At 32.1% G+C, this 9,747-nt stretch overlaps 1 long non-coding RNA gene across 1 annotated transcript; it reads left to right on the top strand.

Moving 5' to 3' along the window:
- The first annotated feature begins 3,440 nt into the window (after positions 1-3,440).
- On the top strand, positions 3,441-5,695 carry LOC121213789 (uncharacterized). The gene is made up of 4 exons (XR_005909228.1): positions 3,441-3,500; positions 4,425-4,486; positions 4,567-4,610; positions 5,544-5,695. It is a non-coding gene; the product is annotated as an uncharacterized lncRNA (long non-coding RNA).
- Positions 5,696-9,747: the final 4,052 nt, after the last annotated feature.

The raw sequence follows: 9,747 nt of genomic DNA, 5'->3' as shown, positions 1-9,747 counted from the left end.
GCACTAGGAAAATTCGGCTAGCTTAGGAAGGTATTGAATTGCATGAATTTTGTGTATTTGTGAAATAGGGACTAAATTGAATAAATGTGGAACTTTATGGGTTAAAGTGTAAAAATACCCAAATATGTGTTTGTGGACTGAATTGAATGATTTGATGAATAAATGAGTTAATTTTAAATGTATATAGATCAGAAGCGAAAGAAATCAGATTTAGATCAGGGAAAATCAAAATTTATCGAATAGTCGATCCATTTCGTTTATCCCGAAAATAAGGTAAGTTTATAAGTAAATAAATATTTTTGAATTTAAATGTATATGTTATATACATGTCTGAATTTGATTAATTATAGATATATACATTGTCGAATTTGATTGTTTGATAAGTTGCTAAATTAATTCGTATATAAATTATACATTGCTGAAATTTATTTGTATATGGTTATACATTATCAAAATTAATTTGTATATGAAGATAAGTTGCCAAATTGATTCGTATACGATTATTTTCGAAACTATTTTTTGAAAAAAAATAATAAAATAGTTGTCGACTTAAAAAAAACAAAAATTGGAGTCGTTACCGATCCTTTATTGAGGTGTGATTGGCTCATCTTAAAAAACGATTCTGGTTTGCGAATTTTAAGAAAACAAGTTCGGGAGTCAGTTACGCACGAGGAAGGGTTAGCACCCTCGTAATGCCCAAAATCGGTACCGAATTGATTATATTTAATGTCTTGATGTCAAAATTTTGAAAAGATTTAAAAAAACTCAAATAATGAAATTTAAAATAATATTCAATTATTTAAGTCAAACAAAGAAATTGAGACCCAATACGTTAGGACATCACATGTTGAATTCCCGAAAATGATTTTTATATTTATGGGTTTTGAAAAAGATATTCTCGATTATTTAGATTTAACAAGGAAAATTGGAACCCAATACGTTAGGGCTCAATTTTCTCGAAAATCCCAAATATCGAATATTGCATTATCTTAAAAGCCTTTGAACAAAAATGGTTTTAATGCTTTGACGAATCCCAAATATATTTTCTTTAAAAGTATGATAAAATGTTAATGTATAACATGAAACAATAATTAGTAAACTAAAGTATATACTAATGATCACCAATAACCTATGAATACGAATAAACAACACCATACATACACGAGTAATAATCTCACATCACATGTTATGCAAACATAAATATCAACATTCAAACATCATAATCATTAATAATCAGCTTTAAAAGACATATTAAAAAACAAGAGAAGGAATGATAATCAATAAATTATAAGCACAAAATTTTAAAATAAATTTATATGAATTCATAATAGATTCAAAATAAAGTTAATAAAACAAATACTATATAAGTAATAGTTTTTAAATACATTTTTAGAAGAAAATCAAAATTTATAATCATACTAATACACATATTAATTTAAATAAGTAATAAATATAGAGTGAACAACTGGATATAAATAATATATATATACAATAATAACAAAAAAGGTTGAAATAAATAAAATATATGATAAAATAGGATTTTAAAAAAACATATTTAAAGGGAATTTAAAGGTAATAACTAGAGTAATATGAAATCAATGATATAAATAGGATTAAATAATTTAATATATATGTATATATATAAAATAATAATATTGTATAAAAATATTTTTCTTTGTATGAATCTTTAAAACAAATAAATATATATAAAAAATGTGGATTTCAAAATTATCTTGCAAAATAGAAACATCAAAGAATATATACAAAACCTAAAATATATAAAAAGTGATAAATTTAAATAATACCATAGTAATAATAATAAGAATTATAGTAAAAATAATTAATTTAATAATAAATAACTAATAACAAATAGGGGACTAAATTAGAAAAAAATAAAACGTGTGATTAAATTTAAAAGAAATAAAAAAATTAAACACATTTTTAAAAACTAGGGGGATCAAACGCGCAATTAGCCCACCAGAGGCCAAAACGCACAGATCCATGGCCATTAAACGGCACCTTTTTTCCTTCTATAAAAACCAACCCCAAAACCCTAATTAGGAAGCTTCAGTTTTCTTTCAAAACAACAGCCGCAACAAACCCTCTCCTGCTCTCTCACACACCAACCTCCTCCAACTTCGATTTAAACGAAGTGAAAGAGTATTTCGACACTCTCAAAGGTAAGTTTCTCTTCTTCTCCTTTGTTATTTCTTTACATTCAACAAGTAAGACCAAAAAAAGAAAGAGAAAGAAAAAAAGGAAGAAAATACCTCACTTTCCAAAAACTATTTGATTCTTTGTTTTTTCAATAATTTTTTATACAATATTCGTCCCCCCTTTTATAAAAAATCGATTGGCTTTTTATAGCCAATCTTTACAGAGAAAACCAAAAAAAAAACAATCTTTTACAATTTGTTCCTGTATATTCGGTCATTGCCACTGTTTGTGGTTTGTTGCAGGTAAAGAATGTGCATGGTGGGTGTGGGGGATTGCTGAACATGGGTGGAAACGGTTGCCGAAACGTGGGAAGTTGCTGCAGCGCTGATTTGCTTCAATCTGCTTAGGGTTTCTTTGACTGTTATGAGTTTGGGCCATTAGGGTTAGGTCTAGGTGGGCCTGATGTATTGGGCCTGATGTATTTGGTCCCGGGCTTAAAATTGGGTATTACAATTATACTTTACTGAAATTAATTTGTATATGGTTATATATTGTTGAAATTGAATAGTATATGGATATAAGTTCCCAAATTAATTCGTATATGGTTATACATTGCCGAATTTGACTTGGATATGATTATACATTGCCGAACTTGATTCATATATGGTTCTACATTGCCAAATTGATTTTTATATGATTATACATTGTCGAATTTGATTAGTATATGAATATGTATATTGTTAAATTGATTTGACCATTGGATGACTGGTTTCATGTATGACATTATTTAATTACGAAGTCGATAGCTATGAATGAACCATAGAAAGTGTATTAGATATTGATGACATGATATTAGTACTTCGGAGGTGTGATTTCGTGTAAGACCATGTCTGGGACATTGGCATCGTATATGATTCGGATAAGACCCTATCTCGGACAGTGGCATCGATATGCGTTAACATGTAATACCATATCCAGGATATGGCATTGTACGAGCTTTATATGATTTCTGTGTGTTCTTAACAAATCCAAATGTGAATTTGAGCTGAATGGTTCAGGTATGTGTAGAGCTATATGTTTATGAAATATAAAGGTAAGTTTAGTACTTAATGTAGTAATATGAATTTATATGAGTTAGTTAAATGTATATGCGTTCGAGATATATTTGAACTTGACCTAGTTGAATTGAATTATAAATATCATTGAAATGATTTATTTGCTTATAGCCTCCTAAGCTTCCTAAGCTTACTTTGTGCATTCCTCCACTGTTTTATAGTTTATCGAAGCTAGCTCAGACTCGGGGATCGCCAGGAAATGTCATTACACTATCGATCATCTTATTGGTACTTTTAAAGCTTTGTATATATGGTATATGGCATGTATAGGCTAGTGAACTTCTGGTATATTTTGAATTATAATTCTAGCCATGTGTGTTGGTTTAGAAATGGTATATATAATGGAGTTGTGTTTAGGATTATGTTATGAGTTAAATTATGGTAATTGAAGTGTATGTATATTAGCTGTGTGTTTAGCATGCTTATTATGATAGGTGATGTTTCGATGATGAAATTATGGCAAAGAATGAATATGTTTTATGATTGATTGGTTGGTTATTTAGGTACTGTTCTAATTGGTAAATAATGACTATGTGATTCAATTTTACAAATTTGACTAGTAGGAATAAGAGGATGGTTATTAGTTGAGTTCGAAAAAAAATTGTAAAGGAGATTATATTATTTTGAGCTTGGATTGTAATGAATGACTGTTCTGAACCGTGTTTTGATCGATAATGCCTCGTAACCCTAATTCGACGACAGATTCGGGTTAGGGGTGTTACAATGGATATTAGTTTTTGCTTGGTTGTCTGATAGAGTTTCGGTGGGGCTGGAATACTGAAGTTGTAGGTTTGGGTTAGTGGGGAGTTAGAGAGATTTTAGGCATGTGGCTAATAATGTTAGTTTATTTTATTTTTTGGATATTAATTTCTTTTTACAAATTTTTGCCTTTTCCTAATTTCACGTTCTTTTTCCCCCATCTCCCACATTGTATTCTTCTTCTTTCTTTTCCTTACGTTTGGTCAAACGGCGAAGTGGTAAGTCTTGAATTTTGTTTAATCGTTCGGGTGCTTGTAATTGTTGGTTCTACAGTCGGGTTTTTTGTAAGTACCATTTCTTTTTCGTTGTGCGTTAGGGTTTTTCTGTTGTGTGTTTTAGGTTGCAATTTTCATGAATGTGGAGTTAAATGTTTGGGTTTGGCTGATTGTGTAGGAGGAGGCTGGAAACGATCGATTCTTCAACAGATTTGGTTTGAGAAGCGTAGTTCGTCAAAGGTGAGCACTTCGGTGAATTAGGGATTTTAGTGCTATAAATCATTTTTGTTTTGATTTAGTGTTTTTAATCGAATTATTAGGGTCTGGTGGTCTCAGGATTACAAGTGCTCTGAAAACATACCAGGTGTGTACTCCTAATACGAAAAACTGAGTTTTGGCGAAAGCCGAGAGTGTTGTCTGTTTACGCCACACGGGTGTGTGCCTGGCCGTGTGGAAAAAATGGTCGTGTGTTTAACGAAGGCGTGGCCATGCGCAAGACACGACCAAGTGATAGTATAAGTGTGGTCGTGTGGGCCACACGGACTAGGCCATGTTGAGCTTGTGAGCCCACGCGAGCATCTCATAGGGGCGAGTGAGTTTTGGGCCAGGCCGTGTAGGCCACACGAGCAAAGCCAATCTGGGCGTGTGGGCCATACAGGCTTGTAGGCCACACGGGCATATGGGTCACACGGGTATGTGGGCCCATAAATCTAAATTTTTTTCTAGGGTCGCGCAGGTTATTTCGATCAACTGTGGGCCTATTGTAGGGTCAGTAAGGGCTAACCAAACCCTAAACTATGTGATATGACATTCTAATAGTTTGCTCTGAGTAGGACACTGTTATGTATGTCTGACTATTCTGCTAAATTTGTATGTTATCTATATACGAACATGTTAAGTATGATATTTCTGTATCTGTATTCTATATTTATGATTAAGGTGGGAACTGTATATGGGAGGAAGTGTATTGTACGGTGACCTTTCGCCTATATTCTGGCAGCTCGACTACATATTATCTTGATGTGTCGTATCGACACTATGTGGTGTATAGTGATGGATGGATGTTTTTAACCCCACATGGGGTGATGGGATGGTCGAAGTTGGTGTGTAGAGAATGGGGGTAGAATTCTGTTGAACTGTTCTGCTTATTTGATTCTGCTATCTGTATCTGTAAAAGTCTTAAGTCTGAATCTGAATTCGACTGTATACGTGATTTCTGTATGTATAGCGTGTCTATTTCTGTTGAGTTACTCATTGAGTTTACGAAAACTCACTTTTGTTTAATGGTTTTGTACAGGTAATCCACAGACTTAAGCGGATCGGTGCAACCGAGTCTCACGGTGACCACGAGTTCATAAACTGTTTTACATATTAGTGTTTTTTTATTTAAAGTAAGGACTATTTTTGAAAGTTTTGTAATTATTGGACTCTCTGGAATTTTGGTTTTTAATTTTGTTTTGGATTCGTTTTAATTCTTTTATTGCAATGCTTGACTGAAATCACGGTTTTACGAAAACTAAAACTAGACTTCTAAAATATAACGGTTTTAAGACTTATGTTGTAAATTGTGTTTTGGCAAATGAATTAATTAAATAACGCTTTTAGTAATGGCTATAAAACTTGGTTGGTTTATCAAAATAACATTGATTCAAAATCTTTCTACGTAACATTACCAGAGTCTGTCATAACGTCTAGGCCGGGTTTGGGGTGTTACAAGGATATTGTTAAGTACACTCTTTCAATTTGTGCGAGAGGACTTTTCTACAGATAAGTTCGATAAGAATATTTTGAATGTATTTATTGTCTTTATCCCTTAGGTTATTAATGTTAATAACATGACTCTGTTCAGTCCTATCAGTCTATCTAATAGTTCTTATAATGTGCTTTCTAAGGTGTTGGTTAACAGACTACATCCTATTTTGCAATATGCTGTTGAACCCTTTCAGAATAGTTTCTTGGCAGGAAGATGTAATCTGGATAATATATTGATTACTCAAGAAGCGATTCATTCGATGATGCATTTGCAAGGCCAATAGGGGGCTATGATTTTCAAAATTGATTTACTCAAAGCATATGATAGTGTGAGTTGGGAATTTTTACAAGAATCTTTGGTGGATTTCGGAGTGTTCAGGGGTATCATAGAACTCATAATGTTTTGTGTATGCTCGAGTAAAATAACACCCATTAACGGTCAATGACTGGATGAATTTCAACCTGTGAGGGGTTTGTGTCGAGGAGACCCCCTTTGGCAATATTTATTTATCCTTGCGATGGAAAAATTGTCTCATATGATATTGAAACGGGAAGTCAATTGTTCTTGGCAACCTTTCAAAATTTCAAGGCAAGGACCAACTTTGTCCCATCTTTTCTTTGTTGATGATTTGCTACTTTTTGCAAAGGAGATAGAGACACAAGTACGAATGGTAAAAATTTATCTTAAAGAGTTCAACTTAGCGTCGGGTCTGACTGTTAATTTGGAAAATTCTAAGCTCTTTATCTCGCCTAATATTCATGAAGCGGTCGCTTCTCATTTAAGTCAAGTTTGTGGCATTCCTTTAACTGATGACTTGAGAAAATATCTAGGGGTGCCCTTCATTCATAAAAGAGTCTCCAAGGAGATGTATTCTTACATTATTGATCGAGTAATGAGAAAGCTTAATGATTGAAAAGGCAAAATTCTTTCACCTGCTGGAAGGAGAATACTTATACAATCTACAATTAGTGTTATTTCATTATATACAATGCAATCGACTATCTTACCTATCTTAGTGTGTAATCAATTAGATCATATTAACAATAATTTTCTTTGGGGAGGGTCTGTCGAAATTTCAAAGAATCACTTGGTGAGTTGGTCGTCAGTTTGTTGCTTAAAGGAGAAAGGTGATTTTGGGCTGCGACAAGCATGAAAGGTTGGTTGGTGTCTCTTTAACAAGCTGAATTCCTCGTGGTGTGATGTTTTCAAGAAGAAATATTTGCATGGTGCATCCTTTATGGAGCTGGAACAAAAGTCGAATGCTTCTTCTACTTGGCGTGGGAGTTTGTAGACACAACACGTTATCAAATTTGGTTGCAAATGGAAAATAGAAGATGGTCAAAAGGTTCATTTTTGGAGCGATTTGTGGGTGGGTGATGCTCCTTTGTCACGACGATATCACAATAATGAGTGGGATAATCGAAGGAATAAGATCTCGGAGGATATTGATAGTAATACACAATGTGATTTGTGTGTGGTTGAAAGTGACCTTAATTTGACATCGTTATTACAGATTATTGTTGTTCCTTCACTGATTTCTACTGCTGAAATTCAACCTGATGTTTGTTGCTGGGGTCTTGAAAATGAAGGTCAATTCTCGGTAGGTTTTGCCTATAACATGCTAATCTCGACGTCTTCTGCTCTTGTTGATGGTGCTAATTTTGCATGGATTTGAAGGTTTCAATGTCCAGAATGACTTGGTTTGTTTATTTAGTTGGCTTATTTGAATCGTCTTAATACTAGTCAAATATGGTGGTTGCAGCAACGTGTTCACTTTGTGGGCATGATACTGAATCTTTTGACCACATTGAAATTTAGTTTCTTTGTTTCCTTCTTTTGTACAAAAAGAAACACTAATATGACACACATCTAAATTTTTATTTAAATATGATTAAAGTATAGATTTAATGCCATTTTTTATTTGTGTATACGGAAGTATGGGTTATTTATGACATGGACTATGCGGATTATGTCCTTCCTGCGAAATCATTGTTACTTTTTATCTAAAAAGAATGAACATTGAAAATCTTAAAGTTTCCAACTGCTGTACCAATGAAGAGATTGCAAAGCAGCAGTAGGATTCTACAGCTTATGAATTTTCTTGATTGATTTATTTAACTGTTCTCATGAATTCTCAAATTTTACAAAAAAGTAAAAAAAATCCGTTGCCCATCATCTTCACCTATCAATCAAAAATAGCAAAAATATCTCATTTCGACAGTGTGATTTATTTACTTATTTATTTCTTTAAAAATTCAGAAAGAAAAATGTGCCAAGGACATCCCAATCCTCACCTGTATGTATCTACGCTGAAAACCCTATCATGATCAACAATTACTGAAAGTAGGCACTTCTGTAATAAAATAAAAACAGGAACTAAAGGGAAATTAGAAAAAAGCTGAGTGTAGTTGGTGAAGTAGACTAGTTGAAATTACAGCAAGAAGACACTTCATATATGGACAGCCTCCTTGCTTCTGTCCCTTTCTTATTTTCCTTTCTGATTTTGATTTTCATGTTTTTACTTCAAAAATAGGGTTTTTTTCCTTAATAATATGAAAAAAAGTTATAAAAATAAGGTGAAAAACATATTATTTACGAGAATAATTGTTTTAAATAAAAGAAAATGGTGTCTTCAATGTGTTTGGTAACATCCCTATAAAAACAAATAAAATAATAATATTTTAATTATAAAAGAGGTGTCGATTTTTTTTCCTTTTTTTAATGTATATATCATATTTTATTAGTTCTATATTTATATTTTATAATTATAAATTTTTTAAATTAATTTTTTAGTAAAATCAATATAATAAGTTGTTATTATTTCTCTTGACAAAAAAAATCTTACCCTATTATGCTACTCTGAATCTATGGATTTAATAAGTTATTATTATTACTATTATTTATCAAATAGCATATTTATTGATGTGAAGAAAGTAGTACACAAATTTCTATTCGAAATAAGATTAAAATATTTGAAATAAATCAAATAAGTTTTATTTATTAAATTATGAGTTATTATTTTTAGATAAATTCTTTGATTTTTCTCTTCAATGAAGAAGTTTTTACTTAAAAGATCGTTTAACCTTAATATTGGATGTGTGCTCTTCAAGTGTTGTTAAGATTTGATTTTGAACACAGATTTGAAGAGATATTTGCTTGAGAATTTGAGTTAGTTTGGATTTAAAGGTCTTGTAGACATGATTTTGTATCACTGAAATCTATTTTAAAGATCGTTCAGACTTGATTTTGAAAATGGGTCATTCGCTTCATGCACAATCTAGCGTGTCTCGAAGGTTTTCAATGTCATGGCTCTCAAATTTCTTGGATGTCTTACTCAATCTTAGTCTTCAGTTTCCTCCTTCGCTCTTGGCATTAATTAACCCTAGTGTTGATGTAGAACTAAAATAATAATTAAACTAATTAAATTAATTAACCGAAAATAACCTTCTAGAATGTCCTATTCCTAGTGTCAACGATGCAAGTTCCTGGCCTATGATCAATTACATCCCTAATTATCAATTAAATCGTTAATTACCCTTAACTAAGTTATTTACCACCCTTAGCTAAGAATACCCTTTCAGTCTCATCTTTACTAACTCTTGCTGACTTTTACAATCTTGTTCAAGATAGTTGACGATGATATGGTGGTCCTCATGATCAGAGTTAGGAACATCATGTCTTATCTCTTCTAAAGAACTCTGCACTGCCATTTGTTGTTTTAGTAATTTTGTCATTTCTAATATTTGCA

The sequence above is a fragment of the Gossypium hirsutum genome, chromosome D01 (assembly GCF_007990345.1).
Source record: "Gossypium hirsutum isolate 1008001.06 chromosome D01, Gossypium_hirsutum_v2.1, whole genome shotgun sequence".
In the NCBI taxonomy this organism is placed as follows: Eukaryota; Viridiplantae; Streptophyta; class Magnoliopsida; order Malvales; family Malvaceae; genus Gossypium; species Gossypium hirsutum.
This window is presented reverse-complemented; position numbering and strand designations above follow the sequence as displayed.